The sequence below is a fragment of the Lipotes vexillifer genome, unplaced genomic scaffold (assembly GCF_000442215.2).
Source record: "Lipotes vexillifer unplaced genomic scaffold, Lipotes_vexillifer_v1.1 scaffold469, whole genome shotgun sequence".
NCBI lineage: Eukaryota > Metazoa > Chordata > Mammalia > Artiodactyla > Lipotidae > Lipotes > Lipotes vexillifer.
The window spans coordinates 3,143,274-3,158,879 of NW_006788006.1; the positions used below are offsets into that span (position 1 = coordinate 3,143,274).

The 15,606-nt window shown below is 46.1% G+C and overlaps 1 non-coding gene across 1 annotated transcript; it reads right to left on the reverse strand.

The window, feature by feature from the left end:
- Window positions 1–5,894: 5,894 nt before the first annotated feature.
- On the reverse strand, window positions 5,895–5,966 carry TRNAE-UUC (transfer RNA glutamic acid (anticodon UUC)). Its single transcript has one exon. It is a non-coding gene; the product is annotated as a tRNA-Glu (tRNA).
- Window positions 5,967–15,606: the final 9,640 nt, after the last annotated feature.

A 15,606-nucleotide genomic window follows, 5' to 3' on the forward strand; every position in this document is an offset into this window, starting at 1 on the left:
GGGGGGGTTCGGGGTTCCGGGCAGTGAGCATGTGGGGCCCCAAGCCTGATGCCTCAGCTGACCCACTTCCTGCCTGGCCTGGGCTGTGCTGGTGACCACCCGCAGCCAGGAATCCGCACAGCCGGTCCCAGGGCCTGAGCCGACCACTTCCGTCCCCCGCTCCCCCTGCAGCCCAGGCCCTGCTGACTCACACTCAGCTGTCCCCATTCTTCCCTCATTGAGCTCTGATTCTGAGAGGTAGGGGCGCTGGCAGAGGCCCAAACCCCGAAGGCAGGGAAGTCACGGCCGGCTGAGAGCATCACGGAAGAGAGAAAATTATACCCCAGGCTTAACTGCCTGAAAAATGAAAACCTGCTCTTGACAAGGAAAAAAAAAGAATACTTTTGGGACAGTCCTTTGGAATCAGTCACAATTTCAAACTTTCGGCCACCAAAAAAATCCATCAAGAAATTGGAAAGATAAGCCAGAGACAGAGAGGAGATACCTGCGATGCATTTAACTGACCAAGGAATAGCTTCCAGGACATATGAAGTGCCCCCACTCCACCAGACACACTAGACGGAAAGAAAAAACACCACACAGAAAAATGGGCAGATGGCATTATTTTTGCCATAACAATGACCACGAACTGGGTCTTACATTTCTGCCTTACAACAGCAGAAATTTATTCTCTCACAGTTCTGGCGGCCAGTAGTCCCAAATCAAAGTGTCAGCAGGGCTGGAGGCTGTGAGGGAGAATTGGTCCCAGGCCGCTCTCCTGTCTTCTAGTGGCTTCTGGCACTGGTCGGCGTCCCTTGGCTTGTGGCTGCATCACTCCAATCTCTGCTTCCATCCTCATGTGGCCTCTTACAAAGTAATCAGTCATTGGATTTAGGGCCCACCCTACTCCAGTATGACCTCATCTTAATGTAAATAATTACATCTATGAAGACCCTCAAGGTCACAATCTGAGGTTATGGTGGACATGAATTTGGGGACACACTATTCAATGCAGTACAGGCATGAAAAGGCAATTCTGCGAAGATGAACCCAGGACAACCAATAAATAGAAGCTCAATCTAGTCATCAGGGAAAAAAATTCACTGAGATCCCATTTCACTCTTAGGCAGGGGACAGAGTCACTGGTGATGGGCATGGGAATTGGCTTGACCACTCAGAAGAACAATTTGGCCATGCTAACATAGCTGAGGATGGCTGGACCCTCCCTCCTGATCCTAGTGTGAACCCTAGAGAAACCTACATGTACATGCCTTCCCAGCAGCATAGTTCATAATAAGAAGGAGCTGGAAACTAGGGAAATGTTAGGGTGTGTTCTTACGATGGAGTACTATACAGCAGTGAAAAAGGATGATCCAGACTTACAGGCAAAAATCTCCAATCCAGACCCTTGAGTGAAAATAATTGTAACAGTGTGATACCATTTTTATAAAGTTTTTTTAATTTGCATTTTTGTATTGTGGTAAAATATATATAACATACATAGAATTTGCCATTTTAACCATTTTTAAGTGGACTGTTAGTGACATTAAGTACATCTGAAATGTTGAGCATACACATAGTACATCACCACTACCTACTTCCAAAACTTTTCCATCACCCCCAAACAGAAACTCTGTAACTGTTAAGCAGTAATTGCTCATTTCTACCCCCTCTTCCTCCAGCCCCTGGTAACCTAAAATTGACTTCCTGTCTCTATGAATTTGCATATTCTAGAAATTTCATACCAGTGGAATCATATAATGTTTGTCCTTTTGTGACTGGCTTATTTCACTCAGCATAATGCTTCAAGGTTCATCCACGTTGTAGCATGGATCAGAACATCATTCTAGTTTCATGACTGTGTATGTGTGGATATACCAAATTTTGTTTATCCATTCAGTTATTGGTGGACATTTGCATTGTTTCCACCTTTTGGCTATTGTGAATAGTGCTGCTGTGTACATTGGTGTACAAGCTCAGTTTGAGTCCCTGCTTTCAATTCTTTTGAATATATATCCAGAAGTGGAGTTGCTGGATCATATGGTCATTCTGTGTCTAGCTTTTTGAGGAACTGCCAAACTGTTTTCCATGGCAGCTGCACCATTTCACATTTCCCCCAGAGGTCCAAGAGGGTTCCAATTTCTCCACACCAACACTTGTTTTTTTGCTAATAGCCATGCTAATGGGTATAAAATGGTATCTCGGGATTTCTTTGATGGCGCAATGGTGAAGAATCCCCCTGCCAATGCAGGGACAGGGGTTCGAGCCCTGGTCCAGGAAGATCCCACATGCTGCGGAGCAACTAAGCACGTGCGCCGCAACTACTGAAGCCCGGGCGCTTAGAGCCCGTGCTCTGCAACGAGGGCCACGGCGATGAGAAGCCTGCGCACCGCTACGAAGAGTAGCCCCCACTCACCGCAACTAGAGAAAGCCCACGTGCAGCAACGAAGACTCATCGCAGCCATAAACAAACAAATAAATAAATAAATTTTAAAAATAAATAAAGTGGTATCTCACCATAGTTTTGATTTGCCGCAACTAGAGAAAGCCTGCATGCAGCAATGAAGACCCAACGCAGCCAAAAATAAATAAATTAAATTAAATTAAAAAAGAAATTGGAGTGATGCATCTACCAGCCGAGGAACACCAAGGATTGCCGGCAAACACCTGAGGTTAGAAGAGGCAGGGAAGGATTCTTCCCTATAGACCTCAGAAAGAGCGTGGCCCTATCAATACCTTGATTTCAGACTTGTATCCTCCAGAACTGTGAGAAAATAAATTGCCACTGTTTTAAGCCCACCCCCCCAACCCCGGCAAAAAAAAAAAAAGAACATGCGAAGCATACGGAGATGTGGAAGGCAAGGCATCCGGGAAGGGGCGCAAGACTTCCATGTCCTCTTGCAGCACCTCCACGTGTTCACCAGCCCGGAAGCTCTCTGAACCCGGTTCTTCTGGGATTTTTATGGAGGCGTCATCACGTAGGCATGATCAATCATTAACTCCATTTTCAGGCCATCCCCCCTCTCTGGAGAATGGTGGGGTAGGGAGTGTGGCTGAAAATTCCAAACTCCTAATCATGGCTTGGCCCTTCTGGTGACCAGCCCCCATCCAGGAGCCATCCACGAGCCCACCCAGTCCCATCATTACAACGAAAGACACTCCTATCACCCAGGAAATTCCAGAGGATCTAGGAACTCTGTGTCAGGACCTAGGGTCAAAGACCAAATATTAGAACAAAAGATGCTCCACCTGTTCTTATCACATAGGAAGTTACAAGGTTTTCAGGAGTTCTATGCCAGGAACCGGGGGCAGAGACCAATATATATATATATTTTTCCTATTATCTCACAGTGTGTAATTTTCTTTTCTTGCAACATGTTTACCTGTCATTATTATCAGAGTAATTCTGGCCTTGTTAGAACTGTCACTTCCCCTTCTATTATTTCGAAGAATTAGATAAGAATTAGTATTATTCCATAAATGATTCAGAATTCACCAGTGAAGCCATCTGGTCTTGGACTTCTCTGTTGGAAGGTTTATTATTATTATTATTGGTCACACAGAGTGGCATATGGGATCCTATCTCCCTGACCAAGGATCAAACTCACGTCCCCTGCATTGGAAGCGCAGAGTCTTAACCACTGGACCACCAGGGAAATCCCGAAGTTTTTTGGTTCTTTTTGTTTTTTAATTAATTAATTAATTTTTATTTTTGGCTGAGTTGGGTCTTCATGGCGGCTCGCGGGCTTTTCTCTAGTTGCGGCGAGCGGGAGGGCTATGCTTCACTGCAGCGCGCGGGCTTCTCATGGCGGCAGCTTCTCTTGCTGCAGAGCACGGGCTCTAGGCGCATGGGCTTCAGTAGTTGTGGCACACAGGCTCAGTAGTTGTGGCTTGCGGGCTTTAGAGTGCAGGCTCAGTACTTGTGGCGCACGGGCTTAGTTGCTCCACGGCCTGTGGGATCTTCCCGGACCAGAGCTCAAACCTGTGTCCACTGCATTGGCAGGCGGATTCTTAAGCACTGCACCACCAGGGAAGTCTCTCTATTATTTCTTTATTCTCTAGTTAATTTATGTCTGCTCTAATCTTTATGATTTCCTAACTTCTCCTACCTTTGGTTTTAGTTTACTCCTCTTTTCCTACTCCCTCAAAGTATAAAGTTAGGTTCTTGATAACTTTTAGTATGTTTATAACTGACCAGGACCCTATGGGGCCTTCCTGGGACAGACCCCTCCACCATGACCGCACCATGTCCTCTGCCTGCCTCTTGTCCATAGAAGAACATTAGGCTCCTAGGCCTTCCTCAAGTTCCAAAGCATAAATTTAATCAGAGAAGTGAGAAAATGCAGAACGGAGGGAAAACAGTCAATCAAGACAAAATAATACTAGTTTAGCCATTAAACAAAGTCAAGAACCTTTAGTTCCATCTCAAGGGCTATAGATAATCTTCTGAGCCACATCCTTTGAGCTGTTTTTCAGATACTTGAAACCTCCACCAGGTGGAAAAGGGTAACCATATGCTGCCCACAAGCACGTAGACCTCAGGCCAGTTGGAACCAGAAGGTTGATGATGTTGACTCCCAATTACCTCACCACCAGCCAATCAGAAGAATGTCCATGAGCTGATCACACACCCACAACCCCCCTCCCTCACCTTGTCCTTAAAGACCTTCCCCTGAAAGCCACCAGGGAGTTCAGGTGTTTTGAACACTAGCTACCTGGACACCTTGCTTGGTACCTGCAATAAATGCTGCACTTCCTTCCACGTGCAGTAAAGCCTCCACAGGCTGGCTGGTCCGCAGGCTGGGCTGGGCGAGTGTCTCTAGGAAGTACTCACCTTCAAGCATGACTAGGAGTCTCTGAAGCCCAGCGGCCTCTGAGGAGGCCCTCTGGCATCAGAGCTTCTGCCTGAAGCCCATCTCTGCAGCCACTAAGCAGCTTTTTAACCACCCTGGAGCTCTCTTCCAAGCCTTGGACCAAATGGAAACAATAAAACTTTCTGCAGCGGAAAAAAAAAGAGTGTGTTGTTTAATATCCACATATTTGTGAACGTTCCAGCTTTCCTTCTGTTATTGATTTCTAGCTTTATTCCATTGTAGCTGGAGATGATTTCAGCCTTTAAAAATTTATTGAGAGCACACCTGTAACTTATATAATATTGTACATCAACTATACTTCAATAAAAAATAAAATTAAATGATGCCAAAAAATGTATTGAGAGTTGCTTTTTTGCCTAATAGCTGATCTATACTGGAGCATGTTCCACGTGCGTTTGATAGAGATGTGTATTGTGCTGTTGGAGTGTTCTATAGACGTCTGTTTGGTCTAGTTGGTTTAGAGAGCTGCTCAATCCTCCATATCTTTAATCGTCTGTCTAGATGTTCTATCCATTATGAAAAGTGGGGTATTGAAGTCTCCCACTGTTATTGTAGAACTATTTACTTCTCCCTTCAAGTCTTAGATACAGCTTTGAGTTACTGTTTAGGGTCCTTTCATTTTAACCAGCAGGACTCCCTTTAGCATTTCTTGCATGGCTAGTATAATGGTAACAAACTCCCTCAACCTTTGCTTACCTGAGAATGTCTTGATTTCTCCCTTTTTCTTTCCTTCCTTCTTTCTTTCTTTCTTTTTTTTTTTTTTTTCTTGCGTTATGCGGGCCTCTCACTGTTGTGGCCTCTCCCATTTGCGGAGCACAGGCTCCGGACGCGCAGGCTCAGCGGCCATGGCTCACGGGCCCAGCCGCTCCGCGGCATGTGGGATCCTCCCGAAACGGGGCACGAACCCGCGTCTCCTGCATCGGCAGGCGGACTCTCAAGCACTGCGCCACCAGGGAAGCCCCCTTCCTTCTTTCTTTTCTTTTTCTTTTTCTTTTTCTTTCTTTTTTTTTTGGCCATGCAGCACAGCTTGTGGGATCTTAGTTCCCCAGCCAGGAACTGAACCTGGGCCCTGGCAGTGAAAGCGCCAAGTCCTAACCACTGGACCACCAGGGAATTCCCTCTCCCTTATTTTTGAAGAACAGTTTTGCTGGATATAGAATTCTTGGTCAACAGTTTTTCTTTCAGCAGTTTAAATATGTCATTTCATTGCCTTCTGGAGTCTAGGGTTTCTGATGAAAAACTGGCTGTTGATCTTATAGAGGATCCCTTGTACTTGATAAGTAGCTTTCTCCTGCTACTTTCAAGATTCGCTTTTTCGTCTCTGGCTTTCAACAGTTTGATTACAATGTGTCTCAGTGTGGGTCTGAGTATATTCTACTTGGAGTTCACTGAGCCTCTGAGATGTGTAGATTTGTATCTTTCATCAAATTTGGGAAGTTTTTGGCCATTATTTCTTCAAATATTCTTTCTGCCCTTCCTCTCTCTCTCTCTCCTCCTTCTGGGACTCTCATAATATATATGTTGGTCCTCTTGATGGTGTCCTACAGGTCCTTTAGACTCAGTTCACCTTTCTTCATTCTTATTTCTGCTCTTCAGACTTGATAATTTCAATTGTCCTGTCTTCAGGTTTGCTGATTATTTCTTCTACCTGCTCAAATCTTCTGTCGAACACCTCTAGTGAATTTTTCATTTCAGTTATTGTACTTTTCAGATTCAGAATTTCTGTTTGGTTTCTTTTTATAATTTGTGTCTCTTTATTGATAATCTCATTTTGTTCATAAACCATTTTGCTGATTTCCTTCAGTTCTTTTTTCATGTTTTCCTTTAGCTTTTTTTTTCTTTCTTTTTTCCTTTAGCTTTTAAGCATGTTTAAAATAGTTGTTTTAAAGATTTTGTTTAGTAGGTCTGATGTCTGGGCTTACTTAGGGATGATTTCTGTCAATTACTTTTTTTCCTTTGAATGGGCCATTCTTTCGTGTTTTTATGTCTTGTGATTTTTTTGTTGAAAACTAGGCATTTGAATATTATAATGTGTCAAACTCTGGAAATCAGGTTCTATGCCTTCCTGAGGGTTTTGCTGTTTTGATTTTGTTTTTGAATTGTTGAAGGCTGTAGTATTCCTTTTGTTTAGGTACTTTTCCAAACTATTTTTGCAAAGACTGTATTCCTTTTCATGTGTGGTCACTGAGTCTCTGTCCATTTTTTAGCTCATGCTCGGCTAATGTCTTGACAGAGATTTCCTTGAATGCCAGGAGCTAAAAATGAAAAACCCAAACAAACAAACAAAATCCACATCTCCCAGTGTTTGTAGATGGGTTCTGGGCTGGAATACTCCTTTAACTTTTAGCCAGGTTTGTATTGAGACTAGGGATCAGCCTGAGGTGAAGCTCAGAGTCTTCTCAGTTCTTTTCTGAGCATAAGTCTTGCCCCTGGGTGTGTACATGGATTTCTAAATTCCCTCCATATACACAGGTGCTTTTGAATGTCCTAATTTCCCAAATAATATCACCCAGTTTTTCCTCTCAGGGTTTAAGCGGTTGATAATATGTTTTGACCATAACCTTTTGCCCTAAGTGTCTGTATGTGTTTGGTTCAGCTTGCAGTGCTTCTGAGCAACACCCACCACTTTTCCAGCCCGAGCTCCAAGTTAGGCAGTTCAGAGGTGAGCACCCATGTCAGTCCTTCAAGAAGCCCCAGACAGAGGGCTTCCCTGGTGGTGCAGTGGTTGAGAGTCTGCCTGCTGATGCCGGGGACACGGGTTCATGCCCCGGTCCAGGAAGATGCCACATGCCGCGGAGTGGCTGGGCCCGTAAGCCATGGCCGCTGAACCTGTGCATCTGGAGCCTGTGCTCCGCAACGGGAGAGGCCACAACAGTGAGAGGCCCGCGTAATGCAAAAAAAAAAAAAAAAAAAAAAAAGAAGCCCCAGACAGGTTAGAATAGACCTACACAATAATTTGTGAATAAGATCTGCACTGCTCCCACCAGATCCAAGGACCAGGGTTCTGCACTGGGAACATGGGTTATTTCCAATACAAGACCACAGCTGTGGGACTTCCCTGGTGGCACAGTGGTTAAGATTCTGCCTGCCAGTGCACGGGACATGGGTTCAATCCCTGGCCTGGGAAGATCCCACATGCCGCGGAGCAACTAAGTCCATGCACCATAACTACTTAAGTCTGCACTCTAGGGCCCGTGAGCCACAACTACTGAGACCACATGCCACAACTACTGAAGCCCATGCACCTAGAGCCCATGCTCCACAAGAGAAGCCACCACAATGAGAAGCCTGCACACCACTGCGAAGAGTAGCCCCTGCTCGCTGCAACTAGAGAAAGCATGCATGCAGCAATGAAGACCCAATGCAGCCAAAAATAAAAAATAAATAAAAATTTTTTAAAAAGACCACAGCCGAGCTGCAGAGTGGGCAGGGCAAGGGCAAGTGGAAATGCCACAAAGTTTTCCTACCATTTTCAAGTTGCCTTTTTCTTGCTTCAACATGCACTTAGTTGTTACAAATTTCTGTTTTCCAGAGTTCTAACAAAGTCAATTCTGATAGTTTTTGTTTGATGGTCCTGTAGGGGAAGGAGAGGTTGGAGCTGCATACTGCACCATTTTGTTGATAAAATTTTAAATATACTTACTATATATATGTATATATATATATATATGGCATGCATGGGGATGATCAAATCAAATCCCAATTTTAGACAAAGGCTTGATGAGTGGTGGGTGGTGGAGGTGTACACGGGCTTCAGCTCTCTTGGGAATGTTTCTTCAGCAGGGTGCTGGGTACTTGGGTGTTTGTTACTTTATTATTGATACTTTTGTGTATATGCCTGGAATATGTCATAATGAAAAATAAAACTGACAGGAGACGGCTCGGTGATTTCTCAACAAGTTAAACATAAAATTACCACATGACCCAGCAATTCCACTCCTTGATATATGCCCAAGAGAACTGAAAGCAGGTGTTCAAACAAAAACTTGTACACACATGTTGATAGCAGTGTTACCGAACTGGGTCTGTTTGCCTGACACACAGCAAGCCAAACACTGAGACTCTGAGGTTTGCAGCAGTGAAAGAATTTATTCATAAGGCAGCCAAGCGAGGAGACGAGAGAACAAGTCTCAGATCTGCCTCCCCAAAGACGAGGGGGTTGGGATATTTATGGGAGAAGCAGGGTGGTCTTGGGCATAGGAAAAGGTGATTGGAGGTAGGGGAAAAGGTGAGGTAATCGGTGTTCTGCACACGCGTATCTGGGTTACATGTTTCTGCATCTTCAAAAATGGAGGCACTTAGCATGATCTGAGGGTGGAGTTTTCTGACGTCAAAAGGCCATTGAGGGCTTCCCTGGTGGCGCAGTGGTTGAGAGTCCACCTGCCGATGCAGGGAACACGGGTTTGTGCCCGGGTCTGGGAAGATCCCACATGCTGCGGAGCGGCTGAGCCCGTGCGCGATAAGACAGTAAAATAACATCCTAAGATAGGAAAAATTAAAGCACAACAAAAACTGTTCATATGTCAACTCTTGTATAATAAAAGAGCATCACCCTTTTACACTAGCCTCCATTGTAGTCTCTACTGACATAAAAATTAAGGTATGGGCTTCCCTGGTGGGAAGCCCGCTTACCGCAAAAAAAAAAAAAAAAAGGCCACTCATTCCACGCTTGCACGGGCCCAGTTTTGGGGTCAGTGGTCCCCATCAGCCTTAGTTGAACAAGAGCTGACTCCAAGTTCCTGTAAAACAGCTGGGCTACGTGACTCTGGGAAGGTATGCAATTAAATAGAGGAAGAAAAGAATGAAAGAAAAAATAACTAAAGCAAGCTTAATCAGTGAAGCCAGTTTACAAGCAGAAGGGTTTCAACAAGCTGTTCCCCTATCTGTTGCTCTGCAATACAAACTCAAGAATTCCTGTTAGTCTTCTGCTTCTGTCAACTCTCTGGGGCCAGTTTCCGTGGCTGCCAAGGGCTGGAGGAGGGGGCTTGGGGAGTGACTGCTGATGGGGACATGGTTTCCTTTTGGGGTGATGGGAAAGTTCTGGAAATAGATAATGGTGATGGGTACACCACGCTGAGAATGTGCTAAATGCCACTAAGTTGCACATGTTTAAATGGTTAAAATGATACATTTCATGTAATATGTATTTTACCACAATTAAAAATTTTATTTAAAAACAAGGTCCTATTGCATAGCATAGGGGAACTACATTCAGTATCCTGTGGTAAACCGTAATGGAAAATAATTTTTTAATTGTTTTAATAATAAAATAAATGAAAAGTGACTTTGCTCAAGTAACCCCGGCCATCAATTGGGCACCTTTGGGGGTGCATTCACATGCTCACAGGTTTTTTTAAAAACTTACCTTGACTGTGAAGAGCTGCAAAAAAACCTCTCCAGGTGAGGAAAACTACCTTTGACAAGGAAAAGATTCTAGGATGTGAAGTGCTTGCTTGCCCGGGTCACAGAGCCAAGGAGAAGCCAAACTCGGATTTGAACCAGGCTTGTCTGCTGTGAATGGCCTCATGGGCCTGCGTCAGCTTTCAAGTTCCTTTGCCAGCCTGGTGCCTGGAGTTGCCTGTCTGACCTCAGGGTCTTTGAACATGCTGTGTTCCCCTGCCAGAATCACCCTTTCCTCTACTCCTCCCATGCCTAGAGACTTTTCTTTTGCTACTTGAAAGGATGTCTGGCACATAATAGATGTTAAAGAAATATCTGTGGAGCGAATGGATGAAGGAGTGAATGGATAAATGAATAGACGAGTTCCTTTAAAGCACTTCTCATGTGAGCACAAGGAGAAAGACCTGTGGATCCTCACAGCTGTGGCCTGTCCAGGGCTCAGAACATTGAAGGAAGAGTGGCACAGAGAGGCTAAGCCACCTGCCCAAGGTCACACAGCCAGGAACTGGCATGATCAGGATTCAAATTTGGATCTTCCTTCCCTGAGCCTGGGTTCTTCCCACAATGCCCAGTTATTGCAAGCCCATCATATGCCCAAAATTGCAATTTCATCAGTCCCATCTGAAGGGTAGCAGAAGGTGCCACACCAAAGCCTGCCTCTTTGGCATAGAGATTCTTTTGAGAAACTGCAGGTACAGGAGAAACTCTAAAAACAGAGTAGAAGTTATGCTTTTGTAAGGGGCATTTATATTTATGAAAGAAGTCTCCATTTGTTAAGTGTGTCTCCCTCTCTGTATGAGGAGGAAGAGCCTGGCTCTAAATCCCTGGAGAATCTTATCAGTGGAGAGAGCACAAATTAAAACCTGCAGAACGGGGCTTCCCTGGTGGCGCAGTGGTTGGGAGTCCGCCTGCCGATGCAGGGAACACGGGTTCGTGCCCCAGTCCGGGAAGATCCCACATGTCGCGGAGCGGCTGGGCCAGTGAGCCATGGCCGCTGAGCCTGTGCTCCGCAACGGGAGAGGCCGCAACGGTGAGAGGCCCGTGTACAGCCAAAAAAAAAAACAACCTGCAGAACGAATCTTACCCTTGTTTACTGTGCTTTTCCTGGTCACCTCCCAGAATTGGCCTCAACACCCACCCCAGGCCCAGCACCTTTCTTTTGTCTTTAGCGGAAGATGGTATTTAAGGGAGTGGCTGGGGCCCTCTTGGGGAGTTTTACTCAGTTTCCCTCTGTATCTCCCATATATACACGAGATATACATGTTAAACTTCTGTGTGTTTTTCTCTTGCTAGTCTGTCTTTATTCCAGGGGGTCTCAGCCAAGAACTCAGAAGGGTAGAGGGAGAATTCGTCTTCCTCCTCCCTGCCCCACATCTCATGCTGGCCTCTGAGGGTGGCCAGATCCCCTCTTTTTAGAGGCTCTGGGGGAGATGGAGAAGGCTAGGGGGCTGGCCTGGGCTTCAAGCCCAGCTTCACTGGTTTCTAGCCTTGGCACAATGCCTCTCCAGCCTCAGGTTGTCACCTGTGAAGTGAAGATCATCATCCGCCCCCATCAGGTCTTATAAGGATTATGTCTTCTGTGCCAGACACATAGTAGTGAAACTAAGCCCCCCTAAAACCGAGTTCCCTTACCAAGTTTAGGATTAATCCCTCTATCCCAAACTTCATTCCCTTTCTTGTCCCGTCTGACCTCAATCCTGTGCTAACTGAACACTAATCAACCAGAGTCAGATGATTAAAATTGCAGATGTTGATAACATCGTTAATGTACCAAAATGGCTATTGTAGATAACATTGCTAACATACAAACTCAGCTTGTTTCTCCGGGGCGAGATGAGCTCACAGACCCCAGAGCCATGGACCACCTGGCCAGGGAATCGTAAACCAGACATATCCTGATGCCTGAAACTACGATTAAGAAATGTCACAAGGCTTCCCTGGTGGCGCAGTGGTTGGGAGTCCGCCTGCCGATGCAGGGGACACGGGTTTGTGCCCCGGTCCGGGAGGATCCCGCGTGCCGCGGAGCGTTTGGGCCTGTGAGCCATGGCCGCTGGGCCTGCGCGTCCGGAGCCTGTGCTCCGCGACGGGAGAGGCCACAACAGTGAGAGGCCTGTGTACTGCAAAAAAAAAAAAGAAAAAAAAGAAATGTCACAGCAGGGGCTTCCCTGGTGGCACAGTAGTTAAGACTCTTTGTACTCCAGGACTTCCCTGGTGGTGCAGTGGTTAAGAATCTGCCTGCCAATTCAGGGGACATGGGTTCAATCCCTGGTTAGGGAACTAGATCCCACATGCATGCTGCAACTAAGAGTTCACATGCCACAACTAAGGAGCCCAAGCACTGCAACTAACACCGAGTGCAACCAAATAAATAAATATTAAAAAAAGAAGAAGAAAAGAATGGGTGCAATTCTGATTTAAAAAGAAACAGAGGGGCTTCCCTGGTGGCGCAGTGCTTGAGGGTCCGTCTGCCGATGCAGGGGACACGGGTTCATGCCCCGGTCCGGGAAGATCCCACATGATGCGGAGCGGCTGGGCCTGTGAGCCATGGCTGCTGAGCCTGCGCGTCCGGAGCCTGTGCTCTGCAACAGGAGAGGCTACAACAGTGAGAGGCCCGCGTACCAAAAAAAAAAACAAAAAACAAAAAAAACAGCAATGTCACAGCAATGTCACAAGATGATTAATTTCAGCCTCTTTGTTCTTCCCCTTTTAAAAAAACTCCTAACTCAGGGGCCAAGGTGGAGTGGTTTGGAGGCTGGTCTCCCACTCCCTTGCTTGGTGCCCTGCAATAAACGTTGTACTTTCCTTCAACACAGCCTGGTGTCAGTAGATTGGCTTTGTTGCGTATAGGGTGAGCTGACCCGAGTTAAGTTTGGTAACAGTAGGTGCTCAAAATTTTTCCCCTGGTATTTATTCTTTGCTCCACACTTTGCTGCAGATGTAGGTGTCTCTCCACACCATCGCCATCATTCACTGCTGTGATATTTCTCAGGGAATTTCATGGCCCTTCTCTGGACCACACCTCCCTTGATGAGCTGATACAGATCCCTCAGTCCCTGTGAATGTGACCTCATTTGGACAAAGGGTCTTTGCAGAAGTAATTAAGTTAAAGATCTTGAAATGAGACTGTTCTGGATTTACACTGGGCCCTAAATACAGTAAGTCCCCTACATATGAACCTTCAAGTTGCGAACTTTCAAAGATGCGAACATACATTCCATCAACGTGGGGCGTGAGTGAAACTGCAGCTTGCCCTCCGTCTCCTATTGCTGAGGATCCTTCAGCTCTACCATCTCCCACCTCCTCTCCCTTCACCAGTCAGTCACTCTTCTTGCCTGTTCACTCAATGCCAGCCCCTGTATGCCAGCTGTTGTACTGGACTACTGTACTTTTCAAGGGACTGTACTGTAAGATTTTAAATGTTTTCTTTATTTTTTTGTGTTTGTTTGTTTTGTATGTATTATTTGTATGAAAAGTATTATAAACCTATCACAGTACAGTACTATATAGCCGATTGTGTTAGTTGGGTACGTAGGCTAACTTTGTTGGACGTACAAATTGGACTTATGAACGCACTCTCAGAATGGAACTTGTTCGCACATAGGAGACTTACTGCATACTGACAGGTGTCCTTAGAGAAGAGGAGGGATAGACAGAGAAGAGGAGAAGGCCATGGGAAATCAGAGGCAGAGACTGAAGTGATGCAGCCACAAGCCAAGGAACACCTGGGGCCACCAGAAGCTGGAAGAGGCAAGGAAGCCTCCTCCCCTAGAGACTTTGGAGGGGGCACGGCCCTGCCAACCTATGATTTCAAAGTTCTGGCTTCCAGAACTGTGACAGAATAAATTTCTGTTGTTTTAAACTACCCAGTTTGTGGCAATTTACTATGGCAGCCACAGGAAACTAACATAATGATACTGGGACTTGGTCCCAGAAAGCTCTGGTCTGACAGGGCACAGAGCCAGACCCAGACCCTCCAGCCTTGTGTGGTCAGGATGAGGCCAGAGGGAGGCCCCTCAGCCTGAAGGAACCTGGGCAGAGAATAAGGAAGTCTTATTGGAAGATGGGGCATCAAACTGGGGTTTAAGAGGTAAATAGGAGTTTGCCAGTGGGGGCCATTCTTTCTAAGTAAGCTTGCCCAGACCTATCTGAGCTCAACTCTAGCTGAAGCTGAGACATTATTGGCCAATTACCCATAATACCAATAGTTATTAGTTCTTGGGAGTGTAGCTCCAATCAAACTTTATCTACTCAGTGCTGCCCTATAAGAGGGTAATACTGAGAAACAGGCTGCACTGAGAAACTGAGGTTTGGAGAGATTAGTAATGCTTCCCAAATCTGCTTGGCATCTCAAGGACTAAGTCATGATTTGAACCCAGGCTGCCTGTGGACCCCCATCGATGACACAGGCACATGTTGGCCTGGAGGGATGTTCACAGCTACAGGACAGCAATTCTCCTTGTCCGTTGAACTCAAGAGATTTTTTAATAACCTGCTTTTTCACCTCTTCTGGATCTCGTGTCATGACTGTGTTTGCCTCACATAATGAGAAACCAACAACTGGGTTTGGGTTGTTTCTTGTGTGTCGCGTGTGTCTGATGAGGGTGCCTACGGCCAACAGAAGGAAGTGAGGAAAAATTCTAGGAGGTTGGGAGCTAAGCCAAGTGGAGGGAACAGCCTGGCCCCCGGCCTCTGTGCTCTGTTTACCTCTGCCGTGGCGTGGCCTCTGGGACTCGTGGAAGCTGCCAGTGAGGAATGCAGGGTCCCGGCCAACTGAGCTCATCGCTGGCTGGCTGCCTGCGGCCTGCCCCACTGTTCCTCCTAGCTTGGCCATGAGACTGGCCATGAGGTCATCGGCTAACAATGCTGTGAAGGGGAGCCAGATCGGCCTGGCTGCCAGCATTCCAGAATTTGGTGAAGTGGAAACCACCATGGGCTAATGTCATCCTTTCCTGTCCCTAGGGACCACCCACGGGCTTTGTCCCCTTGTGAAGTTCCAGGAATAAAGGGAACTAATTACTGGTCCTGCTCGTAAAGTGACAGACACCCACTCATGAGTCAGCAGCTCCACTCCTGGACATGCACAGTGGAATACTATACAGCAAGGAAAAAGAACAAGGCACACAATAGGTGAAGAACACAGCCATTCACAGCCATGGTGTTGAGTGAAAGTCACCAGACAGAAAAGAGGATGCACTGGCTGGTTCTGTTTACATCAAGTTAGGAAACAGGCAAACTCATCCATGGTAACAGAGGTGGGCACAGCTGTTATCTGAAGGTAGGGAGAGTGATGGAGCTGGGAATGTTCTGGAACCTCATTTCGGGAGGTGGTTATGTGAAATGTCATCGAACTCAA